We start from the raw sequence: 17,942 nt of genomic DNA on the forward strand, positions 1-17,942 counted from the left end.
CTCAGTCTGAGCAAGCCAATGATGATCTTATGGTCAAATGCAAGGCATCTCAAGCAAAAAGGAGAGAACATGCAGAGAAGCTAATGGAGCTATCTAAAAATAGTTCTGAAGATGAAGCAAATATGAAAGCCATGATTGTAGAAGTAAATAAGCTGAATGATTCAAACTCCAATCTGAGAAAGGAGTTGGAAGGACTGATTATTTGGTTTAGTCAAGAGCTTGAGAACTAGAGGAAAGCTGAAGATTTGGTAAAGGATAGAGATCATGAGATCTCCAAGTTGAAACAAGAGATTAGTGCACTGACTGCTTGCCTACATGAGAGCAGAATGGAAAAGGAAGGAGTACAAGATGAACTAAACATAGCCATCTCTGAAAATGCAAGCCTAATGGAGACAAATACTACTATTTCCAAAGAATTCTTTGAGTCAAAGGATATACTTGCCAAGTTCAGCAAAAGTACTGTCAAGCTAGAGCAAAAGCTTGAGTCATCTAGACTGGTGAAGAATACCAATGGACTTGGTTTCTCTGGACATGAGAAAGGAGAATCCTTGGGAACAAATGTTGAAGCATCAAAGAAGCAACTGGAACTCAAAGGAAAAGGTAAGCAAAAATTCAAACCTGTTTGCTTTAACTATCTTAAAGAAGGACACACTGCCAATGTATGTAGGAGCAAAGCCTACAATAATTTTCCTTACTTTATCAACAATGTACCTAGATCCAATAAGTTCAATGGTCATTTTTATGCATGCAACAAGTTTGGGCATAGAGCATCTGAATGCAAGTCTATCGTGAACAATACCGGAAGATATCCTTAGAGGACCCAAGGAGCTAGTCCAGAATCTCTTATGAACCAGAACCCTAATCAGTTTAATGCTTACAATTATCAGTCAGGCAACAATGGTTATCAACTGGCAACTGAATGGAGAGAAAACTATTAGATTTGTCATGGTCATGGTCACACTGCTGCTACATGCAGAAGGAAGAATGGAAACATGAACAATGGACCTTGGAGAGCACCTAGATTGGTTTGCTATCACTACAACAAAGCGGGTCACATTGCAAGATTCTGCAGAAGTAGAAAGAGTATATCTGATGATATACCGGTCACTCAGGAAGGAGAAATTGATGTTGAAACAATTCAAGCAGACATGAACAAAACCTGGAGGAAGAAACCAACAATGTTGGAAGAGGAACCGATTTCTGCACCTAGTGTGGAATTATCGGAACCGGAAAACTAAGCTCCAAAGAGGCTTAGGGGGAGCAAACAATGAAATGTTTGTGAACCCCTGGTTACACTAGTAAAAGACCTTAACTGGTATGTGATACTTTTCGCTTGGCAGAAGATCAGAAATGATAAAAAGGCAAATTGGGGTTTACGCCCTAACAGAGGAGCATTAATGGTGGTAGGTGAGAGACATGTATAAAAGCATATTTCAAATCATTTCTCACTATCTGTTTTTGAGCAAAGAAAAATTTTCAAAGTGCAGATTGAAGAAAGGGCGATTTGAGCTAAGATTTCAAGAAATTGACAAGTCTTGAAGGAGATTCAAATTCAGTTTGCAAACGGTCATGCAGAGCACAAAGTGGTGATTTGGTAACCGACGAAGAGTAGAGTGAAGCAGAATTAGGAAGCCCCAAATTCGTGTTTCAAAAGTATTTTTCGTGTTCTTAAAATACTCTACAATGGCTTCTGCATCTCATACTAGTTCTAGTACATCCATTGAGTCAGAAAATTTCATTCAAAGGAAGTCAAAGTATAATGCCTTATCACAAGTTCTGGCTAGAGTAATAGTAGAAGAGGGAATTTCTGACTATATTGATTGCAAAATAGAAGACCTGGGGTCTTTAGCTATTCACACCCAGTTAGGTTTATTTTGCGGCAAGGACAAGAAAATCAAACCAGAATACAGTATCTTAGAAAAGAAGAAACTCCATAATGTTGTATACCTTCTGGAAGACTTTACAAAGGATCATATTAGGATCATTTTGAGTAGAGTCCATGGTGACAAGATGTACCTGGAGAGGACACATGATATCATGCCATAGGAAATTCATGTAGTCACCGATTTCTGCAACACAGGGGAAGTGCCATCCCTAAGAATGGTAAGCAAAACGGAAATGGCCAAGCTCACCGATTCAACAAGTGACTCACGAGGTATGACAGTTAATCCTATCAGGGATGATCTGGTGAAGTATGCTTGCATGGTGATAGGCTACAAAACATTCTTAGCCAGCAGGATTAATTCTGTATCTGCTACAGCGATAAATGCCGCTTACCAGATGATTAAAGAGGATACATCATTTGACCTATGTGCCGGTATGCAGAGGCAACTCCTATCTAATCTGAAGTTGATTAAACAGGATAATGCACTGAGATTCAAGTTCGGACAACTATTGATTGGGTTGTTCTTCTATTTCCAAGGCTACTTTCCTAGAGTAGGAGATGTCCAGTGGTCTCCTGACCAACCGGTAACCAAGCAGATCAAGGAAAGTATTCAAGCCATTGGAACCGGTTACCCTGTTGTGCTAAACAAGTATTTTGATGAGTTTAGATAGAAGATGAGTCAAAGGGTGAGGATCTTAGGTGAAATCATTAAGAAATATGAAGATGACATCTATTTCACCATCCAAATGGACAAATGCCTAATGGAGGCTATTGAGCCTAGAATGGAGGAAGTGGAGCCAATGGGCTATGAGGTGATGTATGATATGTTGGAAGGGTATGCCTCAACCCTTATTGCCTCACCTCTTGATCCTAAGGCTAAGAGGACTAGAACCTATTTGGAGAGGATTGTACCAGCTGAGGAACCCTCTGTTAAGAAAGGAAAAGAACCGACAGTAAAGAAAGCAAAGGCATTGCCTGCAACATCGACACCGGCTACTACTGCAACTCCAAGAGTGACCAAGCGGTCACCTGCAAAGAAGAAACCGGAAGTGGCATCGGCAAAAGTCTTTGAAAGAAAAAAAAAGACTAAGTCAAATGAACTAGACTCTGAAGAGACTAAGTCTGATGAAATGCCAAAGAAGGCCAGATAGACAAAGAAGATGAAGAAGAATGAACTGGCAGCATCCGCACTGGTAAATATTGAGATCTCCTCGTACAAACCTTTGACACATTATCAAAGGACAATAAATAATATTAGGAGAAAATTACTGCATGATTTAGTAGATTATTATGATGATTTTAATAGTGAGGAGAAAGATGAAGTACCCCAGGAAATTATTATTTATTTGTGTAAAAATGACCGGTTGCCATTAGAGATTAAATCTCAGACACCGGATTCCTTATATAAGGCATTAGATAATAAATGGCGCATTGCCATAGAAAAAGAATAGGAGATTAGGGAGAAAGTCTTTGCATAGTACTTTCCTGACCTCTTAAGCTCATAATTGTTTGATGTTTTGGATAAAAATAAAGGGCTCTTCTTCACAAGGAGAAGAAGACTCTAGCTGTTAGAGGGGAGAATTGATGATGTTGAAAAAGACACTCATCAGCATATGGATTATGCTATAAATTATCACAAAGAAAGTATGGCCAACCTGCAAGTGGAAAAAGAACTAGTCATATCCAAATCGGATGAAGTTTTTGATGAAGAAGGAATCCCAGCTGAAGAACCAATCGACACTATTGATGTCGATGCACTGGACATAGAAGATGTCACTCAGGACATACCTTCTGAGGGAACAAAATAGGAGCAACAAGCCGAATAGGGCAGTGAGCAAGCTGAGGACAGACAGAAAGCGGCTAAGGAACAGGAAGAGAAAAAGAAGAGGGATGAAGATGAGAAAAAATAGAAAGAGGAAGAGAAGAGAAAAGAGGAAGAGGAGAAAAGAAAAGATGCAGAGAAAAAGAAGCAAGAAGATGAGAGGAAAAAGAAAGAAGAAGAGGATAAGGAAAAGAAGAAGAAGGAAGAAGAGAAGAAGAAGAAGGAAGAGGAAAAGAAGAAGAAGGAAGAGGAGGATAAAGAAAAGGAAAAGCAGAAGGAAGAAGAAAAGAAGAAGAAGGAAGAGGAAGAGAAAGAAGAGGAGAAGAGGAAGGAACCAGAGAGGAAAAAGAAAGAAGAAGAAGACAAGGAACAAGATAAGAAGAAGGAAGCAAAGAAAAAGAAGGAGGAAGTAGACAAGGGAGTGGAAGCAATGAGGAGCACATAGATGGAGACTTTGAAGGCAACCAGGAGTCAAGCCAAACCGGCTGATATTGCCAGCCCTATCAATCTCTAGTCTGCAAGTGAGTCAGAGCTAATGCAGAGCATCAAGGTTGCTCAAGAGCACCTTGAAATCATTTGAAGTAAAAATGAGCAAGACATAATTCAAGTGGCTATAGACACCCTTACTGGTTTGATCCCTGGTACCAATCTTCCTAACACTGAATCATCACTAGCATAGCTTAAACTACTATGTACTGTAGTGGATGATCAGGTGCAGAGCCTGGAAGAAGCAACTGAGGCAAATGTCAAGAAAGAGCATCAAAAGGCTCTTAACATTGCTCTGGTGAAAAAGTTGAATGAACTCCGGTCTGAACTTCTGAAAGACCAAAAGGATATAAGGGATGCTTTGGATGAGGGAAATCTACTATTAAGCAAAATCTGTCAACCCCATCTATTCTATGATGATGTGCTAGCTCAGAAGCAAAAGCTTCAAATGGACTTACAGTCTTACTTGAGCACATTTAAGCCACCTTATGATTCCTTTGCAACTTATGGGCAAATCGTTCACCGGTTTCAGATCCAATCAGCCAAAATGGAGCAAGAGATCAGTACACAGTTTAGAGATTTGCAGGAGCTACAACTGGTTTTACTTCCATGTTTGCAAATTCTTCAGAAGTTTTATCTACACTTAGATGCCTTGATAGTTACGCAGGAGATGAGCACAGTTGATGCAATGGAGGAATAGGTATCCCAGATGCAAACAGAGAAAGAAGTGGCCACCTCCCTACTTGAGTCTTGGTCTCTATCCATGAAACAATTTTTGCACGACTATAAATCAGTTTTTGACAAGTATTATTCATTGTTGTCATAAACTTTTATTATTTTAATATCAAATGGAAACAGGGTTGTTCAATGATACTTTGTCATTGTTGGCAAAGGGGGAGAAGTACTCTATCTATTATGGAGAAGAATAGGGAGAAGTATCTGGTTTTAAAATTTTGCTATATGCTTTGATATATGCTATATGCTCTGATATCTCAATGTTTATGCTCTGTATGCAAAATTTCTATACATTGTATTGATTAAGGGATAATGTATATGCTTACGGGGAGCAATTTTGTTAATGGCATGTTTTTGTTGTAAAACACTTAGATGTCAAAATTTTATTTTCCTAAGTGTTGCCATCAATGCCAAAGGGGGAGATTGTTGGCACTTTTGATGTTTATATTGTGATTGTCATTGATGGACACACACTTGTATTGAGATCCCCTTTGTATGTATGAGCTAGAGCTCAACCAGTATATGTTCCAACCGGTATGTTGTATTCTAGTCTGTAGACTATTGGTGATTTTGCAGAATGTGTTTCCTAGTTTGAAGTGGCATATTGACCCCAAGCGGTTCACAGATCTCAAGCGGTATGAGGGAGAAAAGTGGCATTACACATTCTTACTAGTCTTCATTTTTGTCAAACCGGCAACTGGTATTTTGTATGAACCGGCAATACTCTGTGATGAGTTACCAACTGGCATTTTGTGATGAGTTACCAATCCACCAATTGTTTGATGGTGCCGACACACTAACAGTGCTTCTTGTGTCGTGTTACTGAGTATGTCTAGATTCATTGAACCTAGGAAATTGTAATGTAATCCTATTGGACCGACATGAAATCAGATTCCTTTAAAAGGACATCATGTCTAGGGTTTTAGGTTGTTGCGGAAAAGGGTTTATGTTGTGACTAGGGTTTAAGGTGGTTGTTAGGTTGTTGTAAGAGCGATCTTATCTTAGAAGATCAAGTTGTAAGTGAGAGAGAGAGATAGAGAAGACTGAAGTAATGCTGGAATGCATTAGTAGTGAGCTATACTTGATCTAACCAAATAGTTTGTGCTATTAGATAGATCAAACACTTGTTGATTACTCACATCTTTGACAAGTCTATAGCCCTTAACCGGGTAGGCCCAAAAGCCTTTTTGTAAAATCCTCTAACAAGGTGGTTCACCTCTGTGAATCTAAAATCCTCTAACAAGGTAGTCTTTAATCGGACTTATCTCCTAACAGAGATTGAGATTCCTAACCGGATCTGTTCTGGTGAAGAACATTGTAAGACCTTAACCGGTCTGACCTTAACTAGTCTGGTTTCTATTCTGTAGATAGTGACTTGTGAGTTCCATCTCACCGTGGTTTTTCCCATTTAGGTTTCCACGTCAAATATCTTGTGTTATGGTTGTATTGCTTTTGTGGGTGAATGCTTTATTTGCATTTTGGTTTGCATGTGTGATAAATGGTTTGTCTGTTAAACTGTTTTACCGGTTTATCTTCAGACTGTTTAAGTATTTAAGTACAAATATTTTTGGCATACTAATTCACCCCCCCACTTAGTATGCATCATAAAATTGATAATAACTTAATTAACTCATTTTCTCTGATTCCTAGCTAGCTTGCATTTTCATATTTTCATAATCATCTTCAATCTTGAATCTCCATAAGACTTTCATAGTAGTGCAAAGCTGAAAGATACACTTATGTTGAACTTGGAGAGGAGAGGAACAAGGGAGGAGCGGCTATGAACATCTTGGTTAGTATTTGGAGGAGTTTAGTTTATCTCTTTTATATTTGCATGCTTTGCATTTCATGTTTAATATCTCTCTTGATATGCTTTCTTAGGATAGTCTTTTATTGCTAACACTAACGTTTGAACTTGTTTCTTGTGTTGTTGTGTTTCCATCACTATTCTAATCCTTTTTGTAGAGCATCAAGAACAAATTGTACTAGGTTCTTAACATTCAAAGAAAAGGGCCATGGTAGAAAGTCAAGAAAAATATGTTTGCTGGTAGGAATATTTGAACCAATTTAGTTATAAAGCCCAACATATTCCAGGAAAAAAAAATGTTGTTGTTGATTTTCTAAGTAGACAACCCCTTGGAGTATTTATGCAAAATCCAGTTAATCCACCTCCATATCCTAGATTTCATATCTCTAAAGAATTCAATGTCTATTTTAGAACATTGCACCATATTGTCCAAAGAACATGTCTTCTCAAGGGAGTAAATCACAAATTTGAGGATAGTGCAACTTATGCAGCAAACACTTTAGCCAATCTCGGATGTATCTTAGATCCTATTATCACAAATGATGCTTATGGTGAATTCTCAATCCTAAGGATCCAGAATGACCATCAGTATCTTTTACTACTTGACCTTATCAGGAGACCCTTTTGATAGCCCTGAAAATTGATTGCATGAGGATTCTCATTTTTTACCTTAAAATTTGATCTTTTTGTTTTTATTTGCACCCTCTGTCAAGGTTCAAGGTCTAGGGTTTATCAAAATTTCTTTTGTCTTGTGAAGAAAACCCTATCAACAATATATTTTGTCATTACGTTTTTCTCACTTAAGGCTGAGGGTTGTATTCTGTTGGTGGAGCTATTTTATTCCCTAAGTGTTAAGTGGTGTTAGACCGGTTTATGAAATGATTTTCCTAAATTTGTGTGCTAAATTTCCCTATAGTCGGTCTCTTTTAATATTTTTGCCCATGCCTACATTTTTCCTAAGTTTAAATTGCTAAGTATTTCGGTCGGTTGATAAAAGTAGAACAGATCTGACAGTCCGCACTTCCTCGTGGTTGAAAGTGCAGTGAAGATAAAGACCGTGACATCGTTTGATGATGCCACATGTCTTCAATGGAAAAGGATAAGCTAGCGGTGTAACCTAGTGAAGCCTTGTGTCACCAGTTTCCAAGTGGTAAAAATCAGTTTACTAACAGTCCTATCATTTGGCACATGTTTAAGATGAATGGTGATGTTATGTTTTGAGATAAAAGGTACCCAACTTTTAAATTTTGAAAGGGTTAATGGGCACTGTGTAGAGCAATAAAGTGTGAACAAATATGACGGCCCCTATATTCTCATGAAAAAATTTGCAAGGAGGTTATAGACCGCGGCATCACGAGATGATGCCACGTGTCCCGAGTTGACCAGGAAGACCTACAGTGGGGCCGCTGACAGAGTCTGCTAAAAAGATGATAGGACACTAATTAGTCATGACTTCATGGGTCTGCAAATACAAATGGAAGGTCAATTGCCACATCAACAAATAATGATCGCTTGATTTGCCAGGCTGGGAAAGATCTGCGACTGAGTTTCAAATTTGAGATTAAAATGGATCATTAAAGATATTGGTCATAGCTCACACAGGAAAGATATAATGAATAGGATGCAAACTTGTCAACTTAAGATTTATGGCAATGAGCTTGAAGTTTTGAATTTCGACACACCCCTAAGGAAGCTTGTGTGTGGTCTTTGTTGGGTAAATGACTGATTAGAAAATTAAGGATGATATCTCAGAGATGTGAAAGGATCGAGATAAGCTTCAGGTTTAGATATGATGGATCACAAGTTCTTTGATGAATTCAAAGATTTGCTTGTTGATAGAAATACTGAAGCAGAAGACTGTACACTCAATAAGGAATAATATCTGAACAAAATCATCCATGCAAGGTGAACATATGCAGGTGGCAATGGAGTGATGGTCTATAAATGACAGTGACCTGAGTTGTAGGCATGATTGTTTGTATCCATAACTGGCAAGATGAGTAGAAAATATCAGGATGATGATTCTTCACATGGATTAGCACCACCACTTTGAATGAAATTCTGATTATAAATTTACTAGGTTGGTGATAGAATGGGTATAAGTGGATACAAACTTCTTCATTTTTCTAAGAACATTTTTTCATCAATAAGAAGATGGTGTTCGAACATAATTATGTATGGAGTCATTACATGTTTTGTGACACTGAATGGATGTTTTTCTCTAGTATGAGGTTGCTCATTGTTAGAGGGGTTGTAAAAGATCAGATGATTGTCAAAGGGGGTGGGAAAGCCTTTTCTTATCAGGAAAAGCTACTAAGGACATATCCTCTATTCTTACTCTGCAATTTGTTGGCAAAGTGTTCCAAGAGGGAGATCGCAAGGAACTGAAAGAAGAATTTATTCGAGTAAGGATTGGCAGCTAGCCATCTTTGCAATGACATGGAAGCTTCAACACCTTCTCAACAAATTATATTTACCCCCAAGCTCCTCTTTCCATTTTCTTTGATCTGGGGCATAAAGGTTGGAGATTTTCCTATAATTCATGGGAAATCTTATTTCTTGTTGAGATTTGTTTTCCTTTTTAGGAAGAGAAATGTTGTGTAGAGAAAACTGAGCATCTTAGGGTCCATCCGGAAGTGTCTGGGTGATATCAGCATGGCTCAAGTGATTTCATTTCTACCGATAATCAGTTGAAAAATTTTGGTTCCACCTCATCATGGGCACCTGCATGTGGATAAGGAATATTTTGTAACAAAATTGTGTACAACCTCTTTAGCTTGGTTTTGGTGGCAAGTGTCTTTTGGCCTGAAGCTTGTCACTCCCTTGTTTTCTATAAAAGGGAAATCAAGGCCAAAAGTTAGGGTTCTGAATTTTCTGAGAAGGATCTTTGTAAAAATAGGTCCATTCTACAGGGTTAGGTTCTAGATAGTTTTAGAGAGTCATAAAAATAGTAGGAACTGTAATGTCATTTTGCAAAGAAAAAGTAATGAAGTAATTACAAGTTTCCTTTTCAAATGAGTTTTTCTATAATTAAAGTTGTTGTATGTTATCTGATAAAAGATAGCTTATGATATTAATACTAATATATTCTCAAATCTTTACTCTCCTACGTGCAATTTTATCTTCTTTTGAGAAAATGGGATCAAGGGTTTCATTTGTAAATTGCATTGTTATGATGCATGTAATTTTCCATTCTATACTTTAATCTAAGGGGTTAATTAAAATGATTGAATGAGATTATAGAGAAATAAGACTTATACTAGGATTTGATTAGTTTGGGTAAGGGATGCTAGACAGAACAATATTGTAAGGCAATATGGTTCAAGACTAAATCAGCTATTAGATAAATTTTAATCAGATTTCAGAAATAACTCAAAGACTCTGTAGCCCAAATTAACAAGGCATTGGTGTTTTCTAGCAAATGTCATTAGGTTTTCAGTTTTTAGTCTATTTTCTTTCCAATTCCTCATAACAAATCTTTAAACATCATAATATCATTGTTAAGTTTTCATGTATTTTCTAAATGTTGTCCCGCCCATCTCATGCTCTAGCCTAAGGTCAAGGATCACTGAAGGATTTTTCATCCTTGAGCATTCTCCCTTTCTGTTGATCCCTTTTATGAGATAATCTTCTTTGTTTTCAGTAAATTCCTAAGTACTGTTGTTGAAATCAGGAAGTTCACTGAAGGGATTACCTTCCCAGGTTCTATAGAGCCTGAAGTGTAGAAGGATCTTGTATCCTTGTTGAAGTTGGTCCAAGTCTGACAAATATTGATAGTTGGAAGTGGCTTTCCATAGGTATTTGGAGGAATCAACTTGGTCTCTATCCTGTGGCAGTGTAAACCCATTTATTTTGGGCACCAACACCTTGTTCACATGGCTAATCACATGTCTTTTTCCACATACAAACCAACTGATAAATTTCTTCAGATATGTTGGACCTGACAAAGTAAATCTCGACCATGAACCTCATAGAGAATTTTGTGTTTGTGTCATCACTAAGATGAGACTTAAGTGGGAATCTTATTTTTATCTATAACTAATTTATGATGACGACAAACAAGATTGGAATATCTATCATCAATTTACTTTAATTGCTAAGTGGAGACCACTTAATTGGAAGGATGTATTTGATCATGGTGAATTAACACCATCTATCTCATCATCAGCATCCAGCTCATCATTTGCCAGCACTGGTAGTCATTAAAGAATCTTCGTACAAGGCTTGTCACTGTTGGTGATTTATGACAAACAAACCACCTTTCTACCTAGCTACCTAGTATCATAGGTCTCATGACCCCTTTTACCTGCTATCTTACTATAAATAAGCCCATGCAGAAGCATTGTGGGAATTGAGTCTAAAAGTTATCAGAAGTTAAGTCTTAGAGAGTCTTAAGAGTCTACAGTTTTTTGTCATTCTGTGTATGCTCTCTGCATAAGTGCTTCGTGTGATCTTCCCTATAGATCAAAAGAAGATTGATAATTGTTTGTAAAAGGTCTAGGAGTATGATAGGGAGAGTGGGATTCTAAGTGGGTGTCGAGGTCATCAAAGATAGATCACCGAGATCTCCCTAGTGATGGGTGTTGGGGTCTAGACCACTAGGAAATCTCATTGGAAGTTATATTGTAAACAAGTGATAGCTTTAATAAATTAATCTAGATGGGATGGGTAGTAAGTTTACATATTAACAAGATATTGAAATGATTATGGTGCCCCACTCATGGTCTTGAATGCTAGTACAAACTTAGGATGAGATTTGGGAAGGTCTTGGAGAGGAAAACCAAACTCCCTTGATTATCTCAAAGGTTGAGATGGTTCCACATGGGTATCATGAGTGTTGAGGCATGAGAGCATAGGATCTCCTTTTTTGTTGTAATAGAATGTGATGACACTCTTCCCTATATGTGTCCTAGCTCCTTATGCCTTATTTGTTTGTAGGCCTTTGGCATCTCATTTTTGTGCTTTGTTGGTTGAGCCTTATGATGTGGATGTGGTTATGTCTTGTGGTTGGTAATTAGTTATGGTTGTTGCCTATGTTTCTGTTGTCACCAAGATTGCACCTGAATGCTCAAGCTAAAAAGATCAGCAATCTTGTGAAACATTGGGAGACTTATAGGCTTGTAGGTTGCCTATGGTGGAAATTAACCTCCAAAGGGAGTAGGCTCTCTGGTGAAACCTCCTAAATAGACCAATCTTGACTGAGAAAAGGGGGAGAAAGCTTTCAGGAAATTAAATTCTATTGCAAATGGGAGGTGATACACCAATGGGTTTGGTACTACTTGTTGTCCTATATCAATTACCCTCTTTTTAGACCTAATTGTATTTGCTGCTGATGCCCTCCTAAATGGCACAATGTTAGTTTATGATCAAACAACACAAAACACACAAGATGTTAGAGTTAATCAATCAAAAACTAAAACATGAAGGCATTCCAAAGGAGACACTAAAAACATGCTAATGAATCTAACTAAAGAAGTAAAGACAATGAGATATCTCCAACTATCTCATAGCATGATATTAGCTCCTTCTCCCTTGTTCCTCTCCTCTCCAAGTTCCAAAATAATGTAGCTCTCAGTAGCTTTTTGCACTATGGATGCTTATGGAGGATTGAGATTTGTAGGATAACTCCAAACATGAAATGAAAAGCTATTTTTAATCCTAAAATGATTGATTTTACCAAAAAGACAAGATTTAGTTATGCTATGCTAAATGCTCTCTAAAATGGCTATAGTCTAAATGCTTACAAGTTTTCAGGATCTGGATTATGAAGGAATGGGCTCTATTTATAGGGAAAATGGAGCAATGGATGGCCAGGATTGAAAGGTTTAATCAAGGGTCAAGCTTGAAAGTTGGGGATCCATGTGCACAATTGGCACCAATAAAATAGTGACAAGTGTCAACATAAGATTGGGTTGAGGGAAGAGGTTGGAGGCATTAAATGCCTGAGGAGACCTCATGGTTATCTAGAAGGTAAGGGTCAAGCCTAAATTAGGATTACCCACTGGATTAGGAGTTAATCCAAGGATAAACCTTTGTGCAAATGATTAAGAGATAATCATGGTCAAAGCATTAATGACCTGATGAGACCCTTGGGTTGAGTAGAGGTTGAGTCAAAACAAATGTTTTAACCATGTAGGAGGGTTTGGGTTAACCATTAATGGTTTTTTGAAGACTTTGTGGATTAAGTGGTTGAAGGTTGGAAGCTTTCAAAGGTTATCCAAGACTTTGAGACATTTAGTGGTTGAAGGTTGAAAGCCTTTAATAGTTATCAAAGACTTTTAGGCTTTGAGAAGTGACTTCCCTTTGCTTAGAAATGTGACAATAATTAGGGGATGGATTAGGCTAATTAGGAAGGGGTTAGAAGAATCTAGAAGGGGATTAGATTTTGCAAGTGGATTTGGTGGGTGAGGGAAAATAGGATTTTATTAAAATAAAAATTCATTTATTTCAATAAATGTGTGCAAGTTGCATTTGTAGGAAAATGCAAGTGGGGTGGGGATAATGATTTAAATAAATGTTTTATTTAATTTATTTAAAAGAGGAAAAGGGGATTTAATTAAATAAATTGATTTTATTTATTTAATTGATTTGTATTTGGTTTAATGAATTAATTAAAATAAATTGAATAATTTATTTAATTAATAGAAGAATGTTTGGGGATGAATTAATTAAATATTAATTTAATTAACTGATGGCTAGTAGATTTTTAATCAAATAAATACGAAATATTCATTTAATTAAAATGGACAGATTTATGTGACTACATTTGCCCCTCTTTGAGACGGTGCATTTTATCGCATCGTTTCAAAGAAAGAAAAATAGGTGTAAAGAAATGCCCCATAAAATGTAAATTTAATGGGTGGTATGCCCCCTCGAGAGATGGGCCGAATTTTTTTGAAAAATCGGGCGATCTCTCGAAAAAAAGAATGAAAATTGGTAGGGTGGTAGAAGAGAAGAAGTGAGGTATACTAGGGAAAAATAGAAGAAAACGGGAGAAACATGGAGAAATGGGGGGCTTGGGAAGTTCACGGGGACCACGGCGATGAGCGGGGCGAAGTTACGGTGACGGCGGGGGGTATAAATGGGGTGAAAGGGGTGAAAATAGGATCATTTGTGACCGCGACCAGTTGAAAACTTGAGCTCTGACAGTGACATTTGGAGGAGCAAGGAGGAGCAACGATGCCGTTTCCGATCACCGAGCACCGATTTGAGCGAGTGCGACGATTCCAGCGCCCAGCCGACTATGGACCAGTGGTACGCAAATTCGAAAACTGTCTTTTCATGCATTTTAAATATGTTTTTAGCTGAGTCCAAGTCAAGTCGGAGAAAGAGCACTGGAACTAGGTTTTTAGCGCTTTTGCTCCATGAATTAGCGCTATTGTGCCACAATAGCGCTTTTGTAAGCTAGTTTGAGCGCTTTTGCTATTAATTAGCGCTTTTGTAGGCAAGTTTTAGCGCTTTTGACAAAGTAGCGCTGTCGTATGGTTAATTGAGCGCTATTGACGGGTAATAGCGCTATTGTATAGCGTTTTTAGCGCTATTGTAGAGTGGTTTGAACGCTATTGATTTTGTTGTAGCGCTATTGTGTAGAACTAGCGCTATTGTAGATAAAATAGTGCTTTTGCCTTAGGATAACGAGATGCCCCAGTTTTGGACAAAATAAAATCTCTTGATGTCTAACGATTGATGGATGGCGAGGTGAAGTGGGAGTTGTTTTGAACCATAGTAGCCCGATGAGACTTAGGTCATTTGTTAGGATAAATGCCTGTTGAAGTCTAGGCGACCATGATTGCTTACCTGTTGAGACCCGAAGATACTTGATCAAAGTATCTGATGATAGTCTAGGTTTAAACTTAAGAAAGTTTGATAACAAAACAACTGATGGTGGGTAGATGAATGTCTATGTGCAGGAGGATCTGCGCGTGTTGCAGTTACGCGAGCGCCACCCCGCGACACAGGGGTTGTGAGATCGTTTGACACAGATAGAGATAGATTGTATTGCGGCTACTGGCCTCTACGAGGTGATGCATATGCCCGTGATTCGGATGAATCACGGCCTGATCACAGCATTGGTAGAGCGATGGCACAGTGAGACGTGCACGTTCCATTTGGCCCAGGGCAAGATGATGGTGACTTTAGAGGACGTGTGGCGTATCCTTCGGATTCCGATTCGGGGGCAGCTGGTGACATATGATCGATCTTGGGGGACGGTGTCTTGCCAGAGGATATTTGATGAGGACGTATATATTGATGATGGTGCGATCGCATGGGAGGATATAGCGGCACTATATGAGCCCCTTCCAGCAGTATTGTCAGGGATCGTCAGAGGACTTCTATGTCCAGACAGGCGGTCACATGGATTAGCGGTCGGGTGGGGACAGGTTATAGAGATGATGGTGACTAAGGGGACCCGATATGCCTGGGGGCCGTGCGTGTTAGCGCACATGTATCAGGAGTTACACGAGGTAGTGTACAGAGGGCGGGGGTCTCTAGCAGTGGGCATGACGCTGCTGCATGTGTGAGCATGGGAGCACTTACCAGTGACTCGACCAGTGAGTCTGAGATTCCGAGCCATGGACCAGCCCTATATGTTTATGTATAGTGGTATGATGAGCCAGCCCCACTTGGGGAAGCTAGAGTGGTGGCGGCGGGCATTAGATGATTTGGATGCAGTGATCTGGCGGCCATACTTAGAGTGTGAGCCATGGGAGGATGATGCAGAGGCACTACCGTATTGCTTCATGACCCGATTCCTCATAGAGAGGACCTCTTATCATGTAGAGAGACAGGTGCCGGGACGGGTGATGAGGCAGTTAGGACGGTAGCAGGGACTGCCGAGGGGATCAGGGGAGTATGCACGAGTGATCCGAGAGCGGTATGCATGGGGTCCAGTGCTAGCATATGATCAGGCACTGGCAGAGTTCCGGACACTGCAGGCGAGGCCATGGGACTTACGATCGAGGGTCGTGGATGCAGGGGTTACAACAGAGTATACACAGTATCGGGCGGCGCACCCGATCTTGCGGATATCAGACCCAGCTGAGCCGATCACAGCATTTGAAGATGAGAGAGGATGAGGACGGAGAGCAGGAGGTCAAGGAGGAGTAGGAGGAGGAGGAGGAGGAGGTGGTGGAGGAGGAGGAGGTGGAGGAGGAGGAGGAGGTGGTGAAGGTGGAGGAGGTGGAGGAGGTTTGGGGATGCCGAGGCAGCGGAGAGGGAGAGGTGGACTACCTCTGCAGATATCACAGGGACCTTTGATGCAGGGAGGAGTGCAGCTGAGTGGGAGGGGGATGGAGAGAGAGATCCCGATGGATACAGGTGCAGGGGAGGGTGGTGCAGGGGAGGGACCTAGTGGTGGGGGTGATACAGGTGCGGCACCCATGGACATGGGGGAGGGAGCTACTGGGGATTTGCGGGAGTATATGATAGGTTATTTGCAGACCCGGGTAGAGAGATTAGAGGCGGAGGTAGCAGCTAGAGATGTGCAGCTATTTGCACGTGAGTCAGAGCTGACAGTGGTGCTGCGAGAGAGAGATACGGCGGTGGAGAGATTGGCGGAGCTGCAGGAGAGAGTGCGGACTGGTGCACAGGGTCCGTCAGGGGAGATTATGAGGGAGATACGGCAAGCACAGGCGAAGATAGAGTACTGGCGAGGGTTATATGAGTAGGTGGTACCGATTAGTCAGCGAGTTCTCAACTATTCACAGATGCGACAGGCCAGATCCGAGCGATCACAGAGGATGCAGAGCAGTGGGGGTGTGATGGGTCCTCTACGACAGGAGAAATCAGGGGATACAGGAGGGAGTAGGGGTTCGATGAGGCCTCCACAGAGAGATGGATCAGGTGGTGCAGGTACCAGTGGTGGAGTAGGTAGGGGTGGTGGTGGTACAGCATCTGGCCAGAGCGGTATTTGAGAGAGCATTTTTGCATACATGTATTGTATCATTGTCTATTTTTTGGACTGTATCTTGGATGGCTCTTTGGTAGCCGATTTTGTAGACTTCATTGTACTCTGATATATGAGATGATATATATGAGGAGATCCCATATTGTGATGATTATGCATGTTATTATGGATGGATGTTTATGCATGATGATGATTTATTGCTTGCGTAGATGGATATGTGTACATGTATGCATTTGATGAGATGTTTCTTTTATGCATGTTTTTATGATGATGTATGATGTTGTATACTGACATATGAATGCAGGTTTATATGTGTATGATGTATGTTTTTATGATGAGTTATGATGTAATGCTTTATGTATGGAATGCCATGATGAGGACATATGCTTATGCTTGATGCACGAATAGGGTGTTTTTGGTGTTTCCTATTGCGATGCAATGATAAGATGATTTATGTGACGATGTTAATGCAATGGTTTAGATGAATGATTTTATGTATGGATATGCATCTAGATGTGTTTAGATGAATGTAATATGGAGAAACAAAATGTAAAGTACAAATGTGTATATGATGATGTGGTAAATGAATGCAGATGGATAAACAAATGTAAAGTACAAGTGTTTATATGATGATGCCTAAATGAATGAGGATGGATAAACAAATGTAAAGTACAAGTGTTTATATGATAATGTGTTTTTAAATGAATGCATACGTAAAATGGATATATGAAATGGTATGAACCAATGTTTTGTAAACAAATGGTCTTATGAATCTAAAATGCGTTTAAAATATGTTTGTAAGTACAAATGATAATGGGATGATACTATAACTAATGAGTATAATAACTGCACCTTAATGTAATGATAATGAATGCAATGTGAATGAATCTTACAACGAGCATAAGAAGATACTTAGTAATGAATGAATGCATCTTTTTAACTATAAAGAAATGTATGCAAATGATAAATGGTGAAAAGATTAATAACATGATAATGGATAATTGACACTGGATGAAATGCTTAGTAAATGATTTAAAACAAACAAAGACAATTTGATCTCATGAACGAATCTATTTATTTATGATTGATGCAATGATGAAAATGATTTTTAATGAAAACTAATGTCAATAATGAACTATATGCAATGTTTTTGAAAAAAATGACATGAATGGACGTAATGCAAGATGCACCTAAATGCAAGGATGATATGATCATGAGGAATGCAAGGTTTTTAAGACTTTGCATGATGCATTGATGATGTATCAGAGTACGCGGTCGTGATTGTATCCAAGACCAGTTT

Source organism: Cryptomeria japonica, chromosome 5 (genome assembly GCF_030272615.1).
Source record: "Cryptomeria japonica chromosome 5, Sugi_1.0, whole genome shotgun sequence".
Lineage (NCBI taxonomy): Eukaryota > Viridiplantae > Streptophyta > Pinopsida > Cupressales > Cupressaceae > Cryptomeria > Cryptomeria japonica.